Below are 19050 nucleotides of genomic sequence, written 5' to 3'. Positions count from 1 at the left end.
TTTAGCCCTCAATTAATTAGTTGCTTCCAACTGAACTACCCTCTGACATATCCTCGCAATCCATTCAACTATATCAAAATACCAGATGTAAACGAAGTGCAAAACTTGACAGACCATCCTGCATTGACAAAGGAACTGAAATCAAACACCATGCTGTTCTTTGCAGTGCCAAAGCCTGCTTCACCACCAGGTGTATAAATTACGGTGGTTATACCACAGATGAGCGAAGCATTACCCTGAAAGGAGAATCACATCATACAACCAGCATCTCACACTCCAGCACAATCTCTGAATATATCCTCCACCAACAACAGGACCCACCAGAGATGGTGGAGTGGTGAAAGAACATAGAAAATAAGAACATAAAAAATAGGAGGGGGAGTAGGGCATCTGGCCTGTCGAGCCAGCTCTGCCATTCAATAAGATCCTGGCTGATCTGGCCATGGACTCTTCTCTACCAGCCTGCTGTTTCCCCATAACCTTTAATTCTCCTACTATACAAAAATCTATCCAATCTCATCTTAAGTATATCTACTGAGGTTGCCTCCACTGCTTCATTGGGCAGAGAATTCCACAGAATCACCACTCTCTGGGAAAAGCAGTTCCTCCTCATCTCCATCCTAAATCTACTCTCCCAAGTCTTGTGGCTATGTCCCCTAATTCTAGTCTCACCTACCAGTGGAAACAACTTTCCTGCCTCTATCTTATCTATCACTTTATAATTTTATATGTTTCTATAAGATCCCTTCTCATTCTTCTGAATTCCAGTGAGTACAGTCCCAGGTGACTCAATCTCTCTTCATCGTCTAACCCCCTCATCTCTGGAGTCAACCTGGTGAACCTCCTCTGCACTGCCTCCAAAGCCAGTATATTCGTCCTCAAGTAAAGGGGATCAGAACTGCACACAGCGCTCCAGGTGTGGCCTTACCAGTACCCTGGACAGTTGCAGCATAACCTCCCTGCTCTTAAATTCATTCCCTCTAACAATGAAGGCCAACATTCCATTTGCCTTCGTGATAGCCTGCTGCAGCTGCAAACCAACCTTTTGTGATTCATGCACAAGCACTCCCAAGTCCCTCTGCACAGCAGCATGCTGCAATTTTTTACTATTTAAATAATCTGCTCTTTCATTTTTCCTTCCAAAGTGGATGACCTCGCATTTACCAACATTGTGCTCCATCTGTCAGACCCTTGCCCACTCATTTAACCAATTTATACCCCTCTGTAGACTCTCTGTATCTTCCACTCAATTTAGTATTATCAGCAAACTTAGATACACTACACTCAGCCCCTCTTCCAGATGTTAATGTACATCGTGAACAGTTGTGTCCAGCACCGACCCCTGCGGCAAACCACTCACCACTGATTGCCAACTAGAGTAATATTCACGTATCCCAACTCCGCTTTCTATTAGTTAACCAATCCTCTATCCATCCTAATACATCACCCCCAACTCCATGCATCCTTATCTTACGTATGTCTTTTATGCAGCACCTCATCGAATGTCTTCTGGAAATCCAAGTAAATAATATCCATCTGTTCCCCTCTATCCACTGAGCTCATTATATCCTCAAAGAACTCCAGTAAGTTTGTCAAACAGGACCTGCCTTCGCTAAATACATGCTGTGTCTACCTGATGAATCACATTTCTTTCCAGATGCCTCGCTATTTCTTCTTTAATGATAGCTTCAAGCATTTTCCCAACTACAGATACTAAACTAACTGGCCCATAGTTACCTGCCTTTTGCCAACATCATTTTTTGAACACTGGTGTGACATTTGCTGTCTTCCAGTCTGCCGAGACCTGTCCAGAGTCCACAGAATTTTGGTAAATTATCACCAAAGCCTCGACTATAACTTCTGCCATTTCTTTCAGCTCCCTGGGATGCATTCCATCAGGACCAGGGGACTTATCTATCTTCAACCCACAAGTTTTCTCAGCACTACCTCTTTAGTGATAGCTATCATCTCTCTTTGGCACATTAGACATGTTTTCCACTGTGAAGACTGACATGAAATAGTTATTCAAAGTCTCTGCCATTTCTTCATCACCCAATAGCAATTCTCCTTTTTCATCCTCCAAGGGACCTACATTCACTTTAGCCACCCTTTTCTGCTTTATATAATTATAAAACCTTTAACTATTTGTTTTTATATTTTGTGCTAGTTTATTTTCATAATCTAGTTTCTCTATCTTTATCGTTCACTTAGTGGCTCTTGGTTGCTTTTTAAAGATTTCCCAATCTTCCAGTTTCCCACTACCCTTGGTGACTTTGTGTGCACGAGCTTTTAGTTTGTTGCCTTCTTTTATTTCCTTGGTTATCCAAGGCTAGCTCTCCCCACCCTTACTGTCCTTGTTTTCAACTGGAATATACTTTTGTTGAGCAACGTGAAAAATCTCTTTGAAAGTCTTCCACTGTTCCTCAACCGTCCCACCATATAGGCCTGTGCTCCCAGTCTACACTAGTCAAATCCTCCCTCATCTCATTGTAGTCTTTAGGCATAATACACTGGTTTTCGCTTGAACTATTGCACCCTCTATTTGTATGAGAAACTCAATCATACTGTGATCACTCTTTCCAAGAGGATCTCCAACTACAAGGTCACTAATTTTACCTGTCTCATTACACAGGACCAGATCTAAAACCTGAACACTGACTTCAGACCCCATAAAGCTTCATGGCATCATGTTAAAAACAGCCGAAAGAACCTCTGATTAGCACCTTTTGTCCTTCTACTGATGAGTCAGAACTCCTACACATGAGAATAACACAGAGGGCAGCAAAGCAATATACTGGCTGTATATTGAGTAGGGCTCTTCAGAGCTCAGAGGCACTAACTGTGTCCTGTAGGATAAAGCTGGGTCTCTAGCAGATGGTGATCAAGAGGGATAAACATACTTGACTCATTCACACTCATTGAAGTGTTTCAGATGCATCAGTCAGTATAGGGAGAAGAGGGCACCAGTCATTGTGAAGACTGTCTTTACACCGATACCCCCTACCATGTTGTGTGATAGCAGCATTTTGCTAAATATACTCAGAAAAGATCTGACATTTCAAAAAATGACATGCACAAGCCATCTTGGACCACCAGCAGTAATAAATATGTACTCCTCCATCAACTCATTTCATGATCAAGTACATTCCACACTCTACTAAAACCATTAACTCTAAGGATCAATGCTAAACAATGAAAAGCATGTAGTAGTAAAACGGAAGTAGGATCAGGCGGCAGTAAAATGAGGCAGCAATCTGGCAAAGCTACTATTAATAACTGCATGCATGCTACTCAAGAACACTATCATGCATTGGACAGAACTACACAATTTCAGAACTAATGGACCTCACATCAAAGCTCAATACTTCCGCTACATTTATACAGAACAATTAGTGAACAAGTAAATATCTTACAGGAGGAGTGGCTCCAAGGATATCCTCAATCCCGAAAGAGCTCAATGTGCAAGTGCCAAAGACCAAGATAAAGTATTTGCAACCATCTACATTGGTCAGCCACTTTGAGGCACAACACTAAAATGTACACTGTTTTTCAGAAAGGTGACAGACTGCAAACACTTATGCTCCAAGGGACCTGGGTATTCTTGCAATCAGGGAGCAGAAAGGGAGACAGATTCTGGAAAGGAGTAATAACAACAGGGTTGTTGTGGTGGGAGATTTTAATTCCCCAAATATTGATAAGCATTTCCCTAGAGTGAGAGGTTTAGATGGGGTGGAGTTTGTTAGGTGTGTTCAGGACCTAATATGGAGTTAAGCCAACAAGAGGAGAGGCTGTACTTGATCTGGTATTGGGAAATGAACCTGGTCAGGTGTCAGGTCTCTTAGTGGGAGAGCATTTTGGAGATAGTGATCACAATTCTATCTCCTTTACCATAGCATTGGAGAGGGATAGGGAAACGTTTAATTGGAGCAAGGGGAAATATGAGGCTATCAGGCAGAAACTTGGAAGCATAAATTGGAAACAGATGTTCTCAGGGAAATGTACAGAAGAAATGTGGCAAATGTTCAGGGGATATTTGCATGGGGTTCTGAGTAGATACATTCAAAAGAGACAGGGAAAGGGTACAGGAACCATGGTGTACAAAGGCTGTTGAAAATCTAGTCAAGAAGAAAAGAAGAGCTTACGAAAGGTTCAAAAAAACTAGGTAATGATAGGTATCTAGAAGATTATAAGGCTAGCAGGAAGGAGCTTAAGAATGAAATTAGGAGAGCCAGAAGGGGCCATGAGAAGGCCTTAGTGGACAGGATTAAGGAAATCCCCAAGGCATTCTACAAGTATGTGAAGAGCAAGAGGATAAGACATGAGAGAATAGGACCAATCAACTGTGACAGTGGAAGTGTGTATGGAACCGAAGGAGATGGCAGAGGTACTTAATGAATACTTTGCTTCAGTATTCACTATGGAAAAGGATCTTGGCGGTTGTAGGAATGACTTGCAGCAGACTGAAAAGCTTGAGCATGTAGATATTGTTACATAATTCATGGATATCTTGAGACTGTCTTGTGAGGATGATGTAATGGTCTTGCGGAGGTCACATGATGTAATTTTCCCGCCGATGTGAGGTCACATAATGACCTGTTCTCACCAGGTATATAAGTGTAGACCCTTGGTGACACAGTTAGTTTTCAATTAGATTGTCAGTCAAATTCAAGAAAGAGTGATCTGCATGAGATAGCCTCTGCTAAAAGCAGCAGAAAAGGCTGTGCAATATCTAGTATCCAGAAGAAAAGGTCAGTGCCTTTAAACCGTTTTATTTCCGTCGTCATGAACCCTGTGGACAAGGCAGGATACGGCTGGGATTGGCAGTGACGTCGAGTCTTCGAGGAATTCTTTACTTCAGGAAAGCCTCTCCTAATTGACTGTATAAATCTCTTGGACTTTCAAATTTACCATTCTAAGAACTGTGTTTGAATTTACCACTTTAAGACTGTTTTCGCATTTACTGCCTTTAGAACTAGTACTGAGTTTGGCGGTTTGTTAAATGGCCGCATAGCAGTTTACTTTTGGTTAAGGTTTTTCATTTGTTTATCATTTTACTAATTTTGAGCTGAATTTAATAAATGTTTATTTGTTTATAGAACCTGACTCAATTCTATATTCATTGTTGCCAGTCACGTGACAACATTAAGGAAAAGGATGTGCTGGAGCTTTTGGAAAGCAAGTTCAATAAGTCACTGGGACCACATGGGATGTACCCCAGGCTACTGTGGGAAGCGAGGGAGGAGACTGCTGAGTCTCTGGCGATGATCTTTCTATCATCAATGAGGATGGGAGAGGTTCTGGAGGACTGGAGGGTTACGGATGTTGTTCCCTTATTCAAGAAAGGGAGTAGGGATAGCCCAGGAATAGACCAGTGAGTCTTACTTCGGTGGTTGTTAAGTTGATGGAGAAGATCCTGAGATGCAGGATTTATGAACATTTGGAGAGGCATAATATGATTAGGAATAAGCAGCATGGCTTTATCAAAGGTAGGTCATGCCTTACAAACCTGATTGAATTTTTTGAGGATGTGACTAAACACATTGATGAAGGTAGTGTATATGGATCTTAGCAAAGCATTTGATAAGGTACCCCATGCAAGGCTTATTGAGAAAGTAAAGAGGCATGGGATCCAAGGGGACATTGCTTTGTGGATCCAGAGCTGGCTTGCCCACAGAAGGCAAAGAGTGGTTGTAGACGGGTCATATTCTGCATGGAGGTCGGTCACCAGTGGTGTGCCTCAGGGATCTGTTCTGGGACCCCTACTCTTCGTGATTTTTATAAATGACCTGGATGAGGAAGTGGAGGGATGGGTTAGTAAATTTGCTGATGACACAAAGGTTGGGGGTGTTGTGGATAGTGTGGAGAGCTGTCAGATGTTACAGCGGGACATTGATAGGATGAAAAACTGGGCTAGTAAGTGGCAGATGCAGTTCAACCCAGGTAAGTGTGAGGTGGTTCATTTTGGTTGGTCAAATATGATGGCAGAATATAGCATTAATAGCATTAATGGCAAGACTCTTGGCAGTGTGCAGGATCAGAGGGATCTTGGGGTCCAAGTCCATAGGACATTCAAATTAGCTGCGCAGGTTGACTCTGTGGTTAAGAAGGCATATGATGAATTGGCCTTCATCAACCGTGGGATTGAGTTTAAGAGCCGAGAGGTAATGTTACAGCTATATAGGACCCTGGTCAGACCCCACTTGGGAGTACTGTGTTCAATTCTGGTCGCTTCACTATAGGAAGGGCGTGGAAACCATAGAAAGGGTACTGAGGAGAATTACAAGGATGTTGCCTGGATTGGGGAGCATGCCTTATGAGAATATGTTGAGTGAACTCGGCCTTTTCTCCTGGGAGCGATGGAGGATGAGAGGTGACCTGATAGAGGTGTACAAGATAATGAGAGGCATTGATCATGTAGCTAGTCAGAGGTTTTTCCCCAGGGCTGAAATGGCTAGCACGAGAGGGCATAGTTTTAAGGTGCTTGGAAGTAGTTACAGAGGAGATGTCAGGGGTAAGTTTTTTTTATGCAGAGAGTGGTGAGCGCGTGGAGTGGGTTGCCGGCGGCGGTGGTAGATGCGGAAATGATAGGGTCTTTTGAGAGACTCCTGGGTGGATACGTGGAGCTTAGAAAAATAGAGGGCTATGGGTAAGCCTAGGTAGTTCTAAGGTAAGGACATGTTCGGCACAGCTTTGTGGGCCAAAGGGCCTGTATTGTGCTGTAGGTTTTCTATGTTTCTATGAAAACTATAAGGCAAGAAAGCAAAGAACTTATCTTTTGTCTCCTCAAAGCCTTTCCACCATCTTTCCTGTGTTAGGAATGTGAATGAAAATTTGAATAGATAAGTTCAGATTCAATAACAATGAAGCTCAACATCATTCAGGATAAAGTCAGGTTGATTAACACAGTGCCCATCATCCCAAACATTCACTCCCTTTGTATAGCACCAACTGAAGAATAGTCAGACACCTAACCTGTCAACACATTCCAAACCCAAAACTTCCATCATAATGAAGAACAAACTCAGCAGAAGCATGGACCATCATCACTTACAATGTATCCACTTGATAAATCTCCTGGACCTGATGGAATGCACTCTCTAGTTCTGAAGGAAGTAGCTGGAGAGATTGCGGAGGCGTTAACAATGATCTTTCAAGAATCGATAGATTCTGGCATTGTACTGGATGACTGGAAAATTGCAAATGTTACACCACCATTTAAGAAGTGTGGGAGGCAGCAGAAAGGAAACTATAGACCTCACACATCAAAGTTGCTGGTGAACACAGCAGGCCAGGCAGCATCTCTAGGAAGAGGTACAGTCGACGTTTCGGGCCGAGACCCTTCGTCAGGACTAACTGAAAGAAGAGCTAGTAAGAGATTCTCTTCCTAGTAAGAAAGAGCTAGTAAGAAATTAATGGGATTAATGGATTTGTGGGTATATTTGTTGATGATACATAGATAGGTGGAGGAGCAGGTAGTGTTGAGGAAACAGAGAGCCTGTAGAGAGAATTAGATAGTTTAGGGGAATGGACAAAGACGTGGCAAATGAAATACAATGTTAGAAAGTATATGATCATGCACTTTGGTGGAAGAAATAAATGGAAAGACTATTATTAAGATGGGGAGAGAATTCAAAATGCAGAGATGCAAACGGACTTGGGAGTCCTTGTGCAGGGTACCCTAAAGGGTTAACCTCCAGGTTGAGTCGGTGGTGAAGAAGGTCAATGCAATGTTGGCATTCATTTCTAGGGGTATAGAATAGAAGAGCAGGCATGTGATGTTGAGGCTCTATAAGGCATTCGTGAGACCACACTTGGAGTATTGTGTGCGGTTTTAGGCACCTTATTTTAGAAAGGATATACTGACATTGGAGAGGGTTCAGAGAAGATTCACAAGAATGATTCCAGGAATGAAAGGGTTACCATATGAGAAACATCTGGCAGCTCTTGGGCTGTATTCCCTGGAGTTCAGGAGAATGAGGGGTGATTTCAAAGAAACACTCCGAACGTTAAAAGGCCTAAACAGATTAGATATGGCAAAGTTATGGTAGGGGAGTCTAGGACAAGAAGGGACGCATTCAGGATTGAAGGACGTCCATCTAGAACAGAGATGCGAGAAATTACTTTAGTCATAGGGTGGTAAATCTGAGGAATTTGTTGCCACGAGCAGCTGTGGAGGCCAAGTCATTGGGTGCATTTAAGGCAGAGATAGATAGGTTCTTGATTAGCTAGGGCATCAAAGCATATGAGGAGAAGCAGGAGAGTGGGGATGGCTGGAAGAATTGAATCAGCCCATGATTCGACAGTCGAATGGCCTGCTTCTGCTCCTGTATCTTTTAATCTTATGGTCTAGATACTGAATCTCCTTACCCAACAGCATAGTGGGAGAACAAAACTACAACACTTCAAGAAGGCAACTCCCCACCTCCTTCTCTAAAGACAAATCAGACTGTATATTGTGTTGACCTTTTCAGCAACGGCAATATTCTGCAAAATGTTTTTTTTAAAATATGATGGGTAATTTTACGACAGGAATCAAAGAAAATGTCTTTACAAAAGGGGGATCAAGAGCTGGCACAAAAGCTAGAAAAACTGAGGACTGTTGACAGCAAGATATAAGGGAATGCCAGAAAAATTAGATCAAATAGGCACTTGGAGAGTTTTTTGCATCGGTTTCAATCTTCAGCTTGCAAATTCAAAAACATTAATCAGATCTGTCACTTGTGTGGGCCAACCGAAAATGAGGCACAATGAGTATTTTGAGAGCCTGTCAAGTACCGAATCAGATTTCCGTTAAGCAAATTCTTTTAAGTCTCCTTTGCTTGTTATGCCTTTGAATTTTGGTCCAGCAGATACATTTTAAGGATGGAAGAACATCATGCATTACGGGAGAAATGTAAGTGATGTTCTATAAATTATAGTATATCAAGGAATAGAAATGAACATGTCAAAGTGAAAAAAGGAAATATGTTGATCTCTTTTCATTTGTAAAAGAATATATGAATATTAGGATGAAAACCCATAAAAAGTCACATGTTTGAAGTGCCAAAAATGTTCTGTAGGATCTTTTAATGAACATTAAAGGTGTATAAAGGTGGATTATTAAAAAATATTAAGGTGGATAGGTTCCCAGGGCCTGACAGCAGACACCCTAAGTTATTGAGAGAGGCAAGGTTTGAGATTATAAGGGCACTGATCAATATCTTCCTGCTGGAAGACTGGCAAATACTAACATTGTTCTATTATTTAGGCAGGGAAAGAGAGATTATCCTTAAAACTGTAGATCAGCGAGTTTCACGTCTGTGGAACGGAAATTTCTAAAGAGGATTCCTAAGGATAAGAATAAAAGAAATTAGAAAACCATATCTTAATTAAGGACAGTCAGCATGACGTGTCTTACAAACTTGAATGAGGTTTTCGAGGAGCTGACAAAGGTGTTTGATGGGATGTATTCTGCCTGAATGTATATGACCAGTTGTGTACAACAGGGATCTGTAATGGAACCTTTACTGTTTGTCATTTTATAATTTGGATATAAATGTAGATATGTGGGTTAGTAAGTTCACAGAATATACCAAGGTTAGTGGTGATGTTGTGGATAACGTAAAAGATTACCAAAGGATACAGTGATAAATCAGTTGCAGATTTAGGCAGAGAAATGGCAAATGGAGGCCAAACGTGAAGTGTTGCACTTTGGAAAATCAAGTGTAATGAGACAGTATACCATTAATCACAAGACCCTCAGCAGTGTTGATGCGCAGAGGGATCAGGTGATCCAAGTCCAAAGCTCCCTGAAATTGACTACAGGTTGATAGGCTGGTAGTCAAGACATATGGCGTGCTTTATTCATCAAGAAACTGAGAATAAGAGTCAGGAAGTTACATTGCATCTTAATGAAACTCCAGTTAGGCTGCATCTGGAGTATTGCTTTCAGTTCTGGTCACCTCATTATAGCAAGGAAGTTAAAGATTTAGAGAGGGTACCGGAAAACAACCAGGATGCTGCCTCAATTGGAGGACATCTGGTATAAAAAGAGGTTGGACAAATTTGGGTTGTTTTTTCTGGAGCGGCAGAGGAAGGGACATCCATTAGAGGTCTATAAGATTATGACAGCCACAGTAGACAGCCAGTATCTTTTTCCCAGGGATGAAATGTCTAAAACCAGAGGGCATACATTTAAGGTGAGAGGGGCATGTCCAAAGGAGATATGCAGGGCAAATTTTTGTTTTACACAGAATGATGGGTGCTTGGAATGCACTGCCTGGGTGGTGGTGGAAGCAAATACGATATTGACACTCAACAGGCTCCAAGATAGGCACATGAATGTGCATGAAGTAGAAAGATATGGACATTGTGTAAGCAAAAGGGATTAGTTTAGTTGGGCATTTGATTACTAATTTAATCAATAATAGGCATCCATTAGTCTCATGAGATCATGGATTTGCGCCTTGGAAGGTTTCCAGGACACAGGCCTGGGCAAGGTTGTATGGAAGACCAGCAATTGCCCATGCTGCAAGTCTTCCCTCTCCACGCCACCGATGTTGTCCAAGGGAAGGGCACTAGGGCTGATACAGCTTGGCACCGGTGTCGTCGCAGAGCAATGTGTGGTTAAGTGCCTTGCTCAAGGACACAACACACTGCCTCAGCTGAGGCTCGAACTAGCGACCTTCAGATCACTAGCCCGATGCCTTAACCACTTGGCCACACGTGGTTAATTAGTCTGGCACAATATTTTGGCCCTAAGGGCCTATTGCTCTGCTGCATTGTTCTATGTTCTAGGTTCCAAAACAATCTAGTAAAAAAGAAATATAAATCAAAATTCATTCTACAAGCACATCACCATTCTACAATTAAGGCTAGTCATATACATTTCATAACATTGTTCTTTGTTTTGGAATCTTTACCAGAGAAAATTGTAATACCTACAATCAAAACAAAAACCTCTAAATTTAGAACTCAGAGATCTGTGAGGTAATATTTTTTCCCTCAGCTCCTCTAGTACGTTTCAATAGTGTGGGAACGTGTGTCCTACAAGATATACCACACTTGAGCCATTTGTCCCTAAGTATTCAGACTACGAAACTATTATGCTAAAAGAATAAGTTTTATATTTCCATTTGGCCACAAGAGGGCATCAGAAAACTAATATTCAACCTTAAAAACCTGATCAAAATTTGCATTTTATCGGTAATATTAACAAAGCTATCTAACTAAATAATATTTTTCTTTTTATATACGTCACAATTATTCCTTCCATATGCTTAGTGTGAAAATAAAAGTGTATTTCTGCCTTACGATGTTAATGATTTAATAAAATGTCAATACCAGACACACCATTCTCAAAAGTAAGCCCAAAAGCAAATATTAAAAACTGATAATAATAAATATTATATATCTCACTTGCAACTGCGGCAAGTGGCATCTGAGCAACAAAATATTTGAATTACATTGGACACTTTGAATTATTGTTCATAAGCTAATCTTTGTAAGACATTGTGAAAAGCTAAGAAAGAAATTACAGAGCCCCTATGCAGAGATATTTGTAATAGCAATTTGTGAGATGCCAGAAGACTGGAGATGGCTAATGCTGTATCTAAATTTAAGAAAGCTGCAAAGGAAAATCTGGAAACTACAACGTGCAAGTTATTGGTGGGGATTCTGCGGAATATAATCTGCATGTATTTGGAAAGGCAAAAACTGATTAGGGATACGCAACATTGCTTTGTGTGTGGCAAGTTGAGTCTCTCAAACTTGGTTTATTTTTGAAGAGGTGACCAAGAAGATAAATGAGGGAAATCTAGTAGACTTGTCTACATGGACTTCAGCATGGCTTTCGATAGTCCGGGAAGTTAGATCACATGGAATCCTGGGTGATATGGCCAATCAGAATAAAAAATTTGGCATGTCTATAGAAAACAGTAGGTGGTAATGCAGGGTTGATTTTTCTTTCTAGACTGGGAGCCTGTGGCCAGCAGTGTGTTGCAAGCATCGATGCTTTGGCAAACATAGCTATGCCAACTATCATAACAATCTATACTAATCTTATCTGTCTTCATTAATTCCATATCCCTCTATGCCTCATATATTCAAATACTTGTCCAGGTGTCTCTTTAATGCAGTTATCGTTCTGCCTCAAACATCTCCTCTGGCAGGTCTTTGTGCAAATAATTTACCATTTAGATCTGCTTTAAACCTCACCCTTCTCACGATACCCACTAGTTTTAGATACCTCCACCATGAAAAATAGACTGGTTCTATTTACTCTGTCTATGCCTTACCTAATTGTATATACTTCTATAGTGTCACCTTTTAACTTTCCTCGTTCCAGGGAAAAAAAGAGGCAGCTTATCCAATCTCTACATGTATCTCCAGACGTCCAATTCAGTAATTATCCTTGTGAATCTTTTCTGCACCCTCCCTAGCTTAATCACATCTTTCTGTGCTGTGGCAACAAGTACTGCACACACTACAACAACTGCAACATGACACCCCAATTCTTGTACCCCATACGTTGGCAGATGAAGGCAAGCATGTCATATGCCACCTTCATCAGCTGTTCACCTGTATTGCTACTTCCACGAAAATATGTGCTTAAGGTCTTGCTGTTTAACATCACTCGCCAGGGTTCTGCTATTCCACTGTGAATGTCTTGCACTGGGTAATTCCAAAACTTACATCATTTTGCACTTCTCTGAATTAAATTCTACTTGCCATTGTGATCAATATCCCTTTGTAACCTTATACTATCTTGTAAGATCATAACTCATTGGAGCAGAATTAGGCCATTCAGCCCATCGAATCGGCTCCGCCATTCCATCAATTAATCAGGAGAAACAGAAATATCCAAAAATGTGCCACAAGGGTTTAGGGTAACTTGGCTCCTCATGGCCTTGAAGCAATTTGCATGATGGCCCTTTCAGCTGGCAAAAATATATGGCCAAAGTGAAGAATGATAATTTAAAATAAACATTAAATTTAAATTTGATAAGAAGAATTAATGTTGGACAAAAAATGAAATCCATGCTGGTTACAATTCCTCAATAACTATTTAATAGGGATAATCAGTTATAAAATTAGAAGTCATTTCTTTCAATGTCCAGGGTGCCTTTTTCAAACAGAGATTAGATTGTATTCTAAAATAACATGCTCAGTATTCAAATTCAGAACCATACTCTAGTTATCAACTTAAACACGAGTAATTCTGCAGATGCTGGAAATTCAAGCAACACACATCAAAGTTGCTGGTGAGTGCTCCCTACGCGACTCCCTTGTCCATTCGTCCCCCCCATCCCTCCCCACTGATCTCACTCCTGGCACTTATCCTTGGAAGCGGAACAAGTGCTACACATGCCCTCACACTTCCTCCCTCACCACCATTCAGGGCCCCAGACAGTCCTTTCAGGTGAGGTGACACTTCACCTGTGAGTCGGCTGGGGTGATATACTGTGTCTGGTGCTCCCGATGTGGCCTTCTATATATTGGTGAGACCCGACGCAGACTGGGAGATCGTTTTGCTGAACACCTACGCTCTGTCTGCCAGAGAAAGCAGGATCTCCCAGTGCCCACACATTTTAATTCCACATCCCATTCCCATTCTGATATGTCTATCCATGGCCTCCTCTACAGTAAAGATGAAGCCACACTCAGGGTGGAGGAACAACACCTTATATTCCGTCTGGGTAGCCTCCAACCTGATGGCATGGCTTCTCTAACTTCTGCTAATGCCCCACCTGCCCCTCGTACCCCATCCATTATTTATTTATATACACACATTCTTTCTCTCTCTCTCCTTTTTCTCCCTCTGTCCCTCTGACTATACCCCTTTCCCATCCTCTGGGTTTCCCCCCCCTCCCCCCTTTCCTTCTCCCTGGGCCTCCTGTCCCATGAACCTCTCATATCCCTTTTGCCAATCACCTGTCCAGCTCTTGGATCCATCCCTCCCTCTCCTGTCTTCTCCTATCATTTTGGATCTCCCCCTCCCCTTCCACTTTCAAATCTCTTACTAGCTCTTCCTTCAGTTAGGCCTGACGAAGGGTCTCGGCCCGAAACGTCGACTGTACCTCTTCCTAGAGATGCTGCCTGGCCTGCTGTGTTCACCAGCAACTTTGATGTGTGTTGTTCCAGCTATCAACTAATTGTTGTACACACATCGTAAAGTTTCAATTTAGTTTTCTCACAGCCTGCCCTTGAAGGGATTGCTGAAGATCCCCACAAATAACATCAATGTCCTTCTGTTGGAGAGGATAATAAAACTACTGTGGTCCAGATTTGCATTCTTTCAACTTAACCTAATATCCACAGCATCTCCCTACCCACCATTACCAGAATTGTTTCACCAGATATAGTATAGAAAAATCCACTTTGATTTTATTACCTACTACAAGCTAATCACTATTTGACAACTTGTGTTGCAAATAAAATGAAGTTGATATTTGGCAGCAGAATGAGACAGACACACCTTGATGCCTCATTATCTTGAAAGTCACATTACTCACTGCAGCCATTCTCCTCCACCCAGAATCAATACAACAGTCGTCTTCGTCGTCTTCTTCTTCTTCTTCTTCTTCGTGATACCTGACCATCGCTGCTTTCCACTCACAATTAAAAAATACACAGGATGTACCTAATAAAGTGCCCACTGAGTGTCTTTCTGTACACCCATGATCTTCTACTGCTTAAGCCTATTCATTTCAAAGTTCAGCACATTGGGCATTCAGAGATGCTCGTCAGCACACTATTGTTGTAATGTGTGGTTATTTGAGTTTTTGTCACCTTCCTGCCTGTTTGAACCAGTCCAGCAATTCTCCTCTGACCTCTCTCATTAACAAAGCATTTTCACCCACAGAGTTGCTGTACTCTGGACGTTTTTAGTTTTTTGCACTATTTTCTGTAAAGGCTAGAGAGTGCAGTGCGTGAAAATCCCAGAAGTTCAGCAGTTTCTGAGATACTCAAACCACTCCGTCTGGCACCAACAATCATTACCCAGTCAAAGTTACTTGGATCACATTTCATTCCCATTCTGATGTTTGGTCTGCTCAACAACTGAACCTCTTGACCATGTCTGCATGCCTGTATGTATTGAGTTCCTACTACATGATTGGCTGATTAGATATTTCCATTTTCAAGCAGGGTTACAGGTGTACTCAGTAAAGTGGCCATTGAATGTATATTCCAAGCACTCACTATAATGTCAAACACAGCTCATTTGCTTTTGATTACATTTTCCAGGGAGAAACAATAATATGGTAGATCAAAATGACATTCACAATAAATAATTATATTGCTTTAAACCACAGTATTTGTGTTGTAAATTATTCCCAAAATGTTGTTAAAAGGTAAGAACTTATCATTATGCAAGCTGTCTCAATAGTGAAATTTTGGAATGATTTTAAAACTAATTATACCCGCTCAAGAATCTATCAGCTAAAAGAGAAAAGGACTGTCTGTGACCCTCATCATTAAACCAGTATTCCCCTTATTCTTCTTGCTTGCCACCCATTAACATTGGCAAACTTTCAAAATATAGAATGTACTTTAAAGCTCTAACAAGCTCCTAAAACAATAATGTGTTGAATGACATTAATCAGAATCTCCAAATTTATCTAAGCACAAAATGTCTGATAACCAGATCTCACTTATTCAAGTCAAATTATAATTATCACTGGTTTATAGGTAGGTATAGTTCTATTGGTTGTTACATGATGTGGCACCTAAACACTGTAACACAATTATTTCAAATTCAAAAGTTCATAGTATTTTAGTTGGGCAACTCCTTACCTAAGATAGCAGAAACCACCATCACAATTTTAACTTCAAATCCCCTAACCAATCCATATACCGCCGAAGAACAAGCACAACTCCAAGATGACGCCCTGAAACTGGTCTTGGGTGCTGCTTTATGTCCAAATGATCAGACTTATCACAAAGAAGATTCAGATTGTTATTTGTTTTTTAGATCAGATAATTCTCTCCATATTATTGCACAAAATGAATTGTAACCACTAACTAAAATTTGATTTTAAAATTTTACAGATTACCTTCATAAATGTTTCATAAATAAACAAGTTAAGAAGTTGTGCGTACCTGGAAATTGAAAGTTTTGTTATGCTAAGCAAAAATAAATAAATAAATATTTTTTCAAAAGTTATGCGTAATGATTTGGCCCAGGCAAAACAACATTCAAATACACAAGAGATTCTGGAGATGCAGAAAATTCAGGGTAATACACACAAAACGCTGGAGGAACTCAACAAGTTCCTCATGAGAGATACTGTCTGATCTTCAGTTGTTTAGAGGACCCAAGTAATGTAGAGCACAGATTATTACAGCCCCTGCACTCCAACTCCAGTTGCACATTGGCGCAGCTAGAAGAGTTGTGACTTCACAGCTCCAGTGACACAGGCTCAATTGGTGCTGTGTGTGTGGAGTGTGTAAATTTTCCTTATGACAAAGTGGATTTCTTCTGGGTGCTTCAGATTCTTCTCACTTCCCAAAGATGCAGGTAGATTAATTTGCTATTGTAAAATGCTCCTTGTGTGTAGATGGTGTTGAAAGTTAAAGGAAATAAGAACACAAGAAAATAGAATTAGTGTAAGATTAGAATAAATGGGTATATAATGGCTGGCACTGAAGGGTCTATTTCCAGGACATGTGTCTCTATGACGTGTGCAGAACTACAGATCGTGCTCATTTGTTGTGTTAGTGAGGCAGTTTTAAAAAGTTGGTGACTGGATCATGACACACCTTTTCTTCATAAAATGTGACCCTGAGGGTGCTATATGCTTTGTAGTTGTCAAGGCGAAAAGCTGAGAGGGTGGCTATTGTCCTGGATGTTTAAAATACCCAATTAAATACAGGTATCCCCCGCTATTTGAACGTTCGCTTTACGAAACCTCGCTGTTACAGAAGACCTACATTAGTTACCTGTTTTCGCTAACAGGCGTTTTCACTGTTACAAAAAAAGGCAGCGCGCGCCCTGAGCAGCCAAGCTCCTCCCCCAGAACTACATTCTAGCCGGCATTGCTTAAACACGTGCCTGTGAGCAGCCGTTAGCAAGATGAGTTCTAAGGTATGGGAAAAGCCTAAAAGAGCTCGTAAGGATGTTACACTTAGCATAAAACTAGACATAATTAAGCGTTTCGATCAAGGTGTATGAAGTAAGGACAAAGTGAGCTGGTCTTCGTGTTGGCTTGTGGAAGTTGGCGAAGATGATGTTGAGGAGGTTTTGGCATCCCACGACCAAGAACTGATAGGTGAAGAGCCGATGCAATTGGAAGAGGAAAGGAGAACAATCGAAACCAAATGCAGTAGCGAACGGACCGAAAGTGAAGTCGTCCAGGAACTGAACGTGAAGCAACTGCGTGAGATTTTCGCTGCAATGATTGCAGAAAAGTACGACTTTAACTTTGAAAGTACACATCAGTTTAGGGCATATTTGCAAGATGGTTTACAAAGAACTGTATGATAGAAAAATGCGCGAGGCTAAGCAGTCAAGCATACTGTCGTTTTTCAAGCCTTCCTCATCAGCTGACGAACCTCGACCTTCGACATCGAGGCAGGCAGATATAGAAGAAGATGACCTGCCTGCCCTGATGGAAATAGACGACGATGAGATGACACCCCAATGTCCCACCACCCCAACATCTGGGCCACAGACCAATACATTGCCGCGGAGAATGCAGTGGTAACCGGGACGCACCCAGCACACCTTTAAGAAAAAAAGCCAAAATAAACAAGCTAATTAATTAGGTGCTGCCTGCCACGTAAATGTTGGCCCAGATCAGAGGCAATTGCCGATTGCGTCACCTCTGATCTGGGCCGACATTTACGTGCCAGGCGGCACCTAATTAATTAGCTTGTTTATTTCGTTTTTTTTCTTACAGATATATTGGGTGCGTCCCTGCTACCGCTGTACCGCTGTATTCTTCGCGGATCGGTATCAGTCGGCGGCCCGGAGGTTGGGGACCACTGCACCACCCCAACCTCCAACGACTCAGTCTAACACACCATCACCTGTGTGCTCAGCGCTGTCTTCCCGATTCCACTAAGTGATACTACACTGTACATACATTATTTCTACTTTATATAGGCTGTGTCTTTTTATGTGTTATTTGGTATAAAGGTTACTGGAGAGAGTGTTTCTGCTGACAGCACTTGCGCCGTGTTTCTGCCGAGAGCACTAGCGCGAGATTTTCACTACGGAGAACAGTGCGGCAATGATTGTAGAAAAGTACTTCTACTTTGTATAGGCCGTGTATTTATCATATCATTCCTGATTTTACTATACGTCAGTGGTCCCCAACCACCGGGCCGCAAAGCATGTGCTACCAGGCCACGAGGAAACGATATGATTTGGCGATAGGTGTCAGCTGCACCTCTCCTCATTCTCTGTCACAGCCACTGTTGAGCCATTACACACACGAGGTCAACCCACGCGTCATCCATGTCAGCGCGGGAAGGAGGTCAACTCCTCAAGCTTGCAAATGACGGCGGGCTGAAAAGTATGTTTGACATAACATCTCTGCCGGCATTCTGGATCAAAGTCAAGGTTAAATATCCTGAGATAGCTACGAATGCACTGAAGATGTTGCTTCCATTTCCAACGTATCTCTGCAATGAATGCAACGAAAACTAAATTGCGGAATAGACTGGACATAAAGAACCCCCTTCGAGTATCGCTGTCTCCCATCACCCCTCGATAGGACCGTCTTGTTGCAGGAAAACAAGCCCAGGGCTCCCACTGATTCAGCGATATTGGTGTGTTGCAATGATTTTATATGTTCATACGGGGAAAATATGTGCTGTTTAATATCCAAACGTTACTTAAAATGTTATGATGCTATTGACTTGTAAGTGACCTATATAACCATATAACAATTACAGCACGGAAACATTCTGCCCTTCTAGTCCGTGCCGAACGCTACTCTCACCTTGTCCCACCGACCTGCACTCAGCCCATAACCCTCCATTCCTTTCCTGTGCATATACCTATCCAATTTTTATTTAAATGATAATATCGAACCTGCCTCTACCACTTCTACTGGAAGTTCATTC

At 41.6% G+C, this 19050-nt stretch overlaps 1 protein-coding gene across 4 annotated transcripts in view; it reads right to left on the bottom strand.

The window, feature by feature from the left end:
- Positions 1–19050, bottom strand: part of nbeaa (neurobeachin a) — an 868656-nt gene that overhangs the window by 504799 nt on the left and 344807 nt on the right. The window lies entirely within an intron of this gene.

The sequence above is a fragment of the Mobula hypostoma genome, chromosome 7 (assembly GCF_963921235.1).
Source record: "Mobula hypostoma chromosome 7, sMobHyp1.1, whole genome shotgun sequence".
In the NCBI taxonomy this organism is placed as follows: domain Eukaryota; kingdom Metazoa; phylum Chordata; class Chondrichthyes; order Myliobatiformes; family Myliobatidae; genus Mobula; species Mobula hypostoma.
Note: the sequence above shows the minus strand (reverse complement) of the source record. Positions and strands in the feature narration are given on the sequence as shown.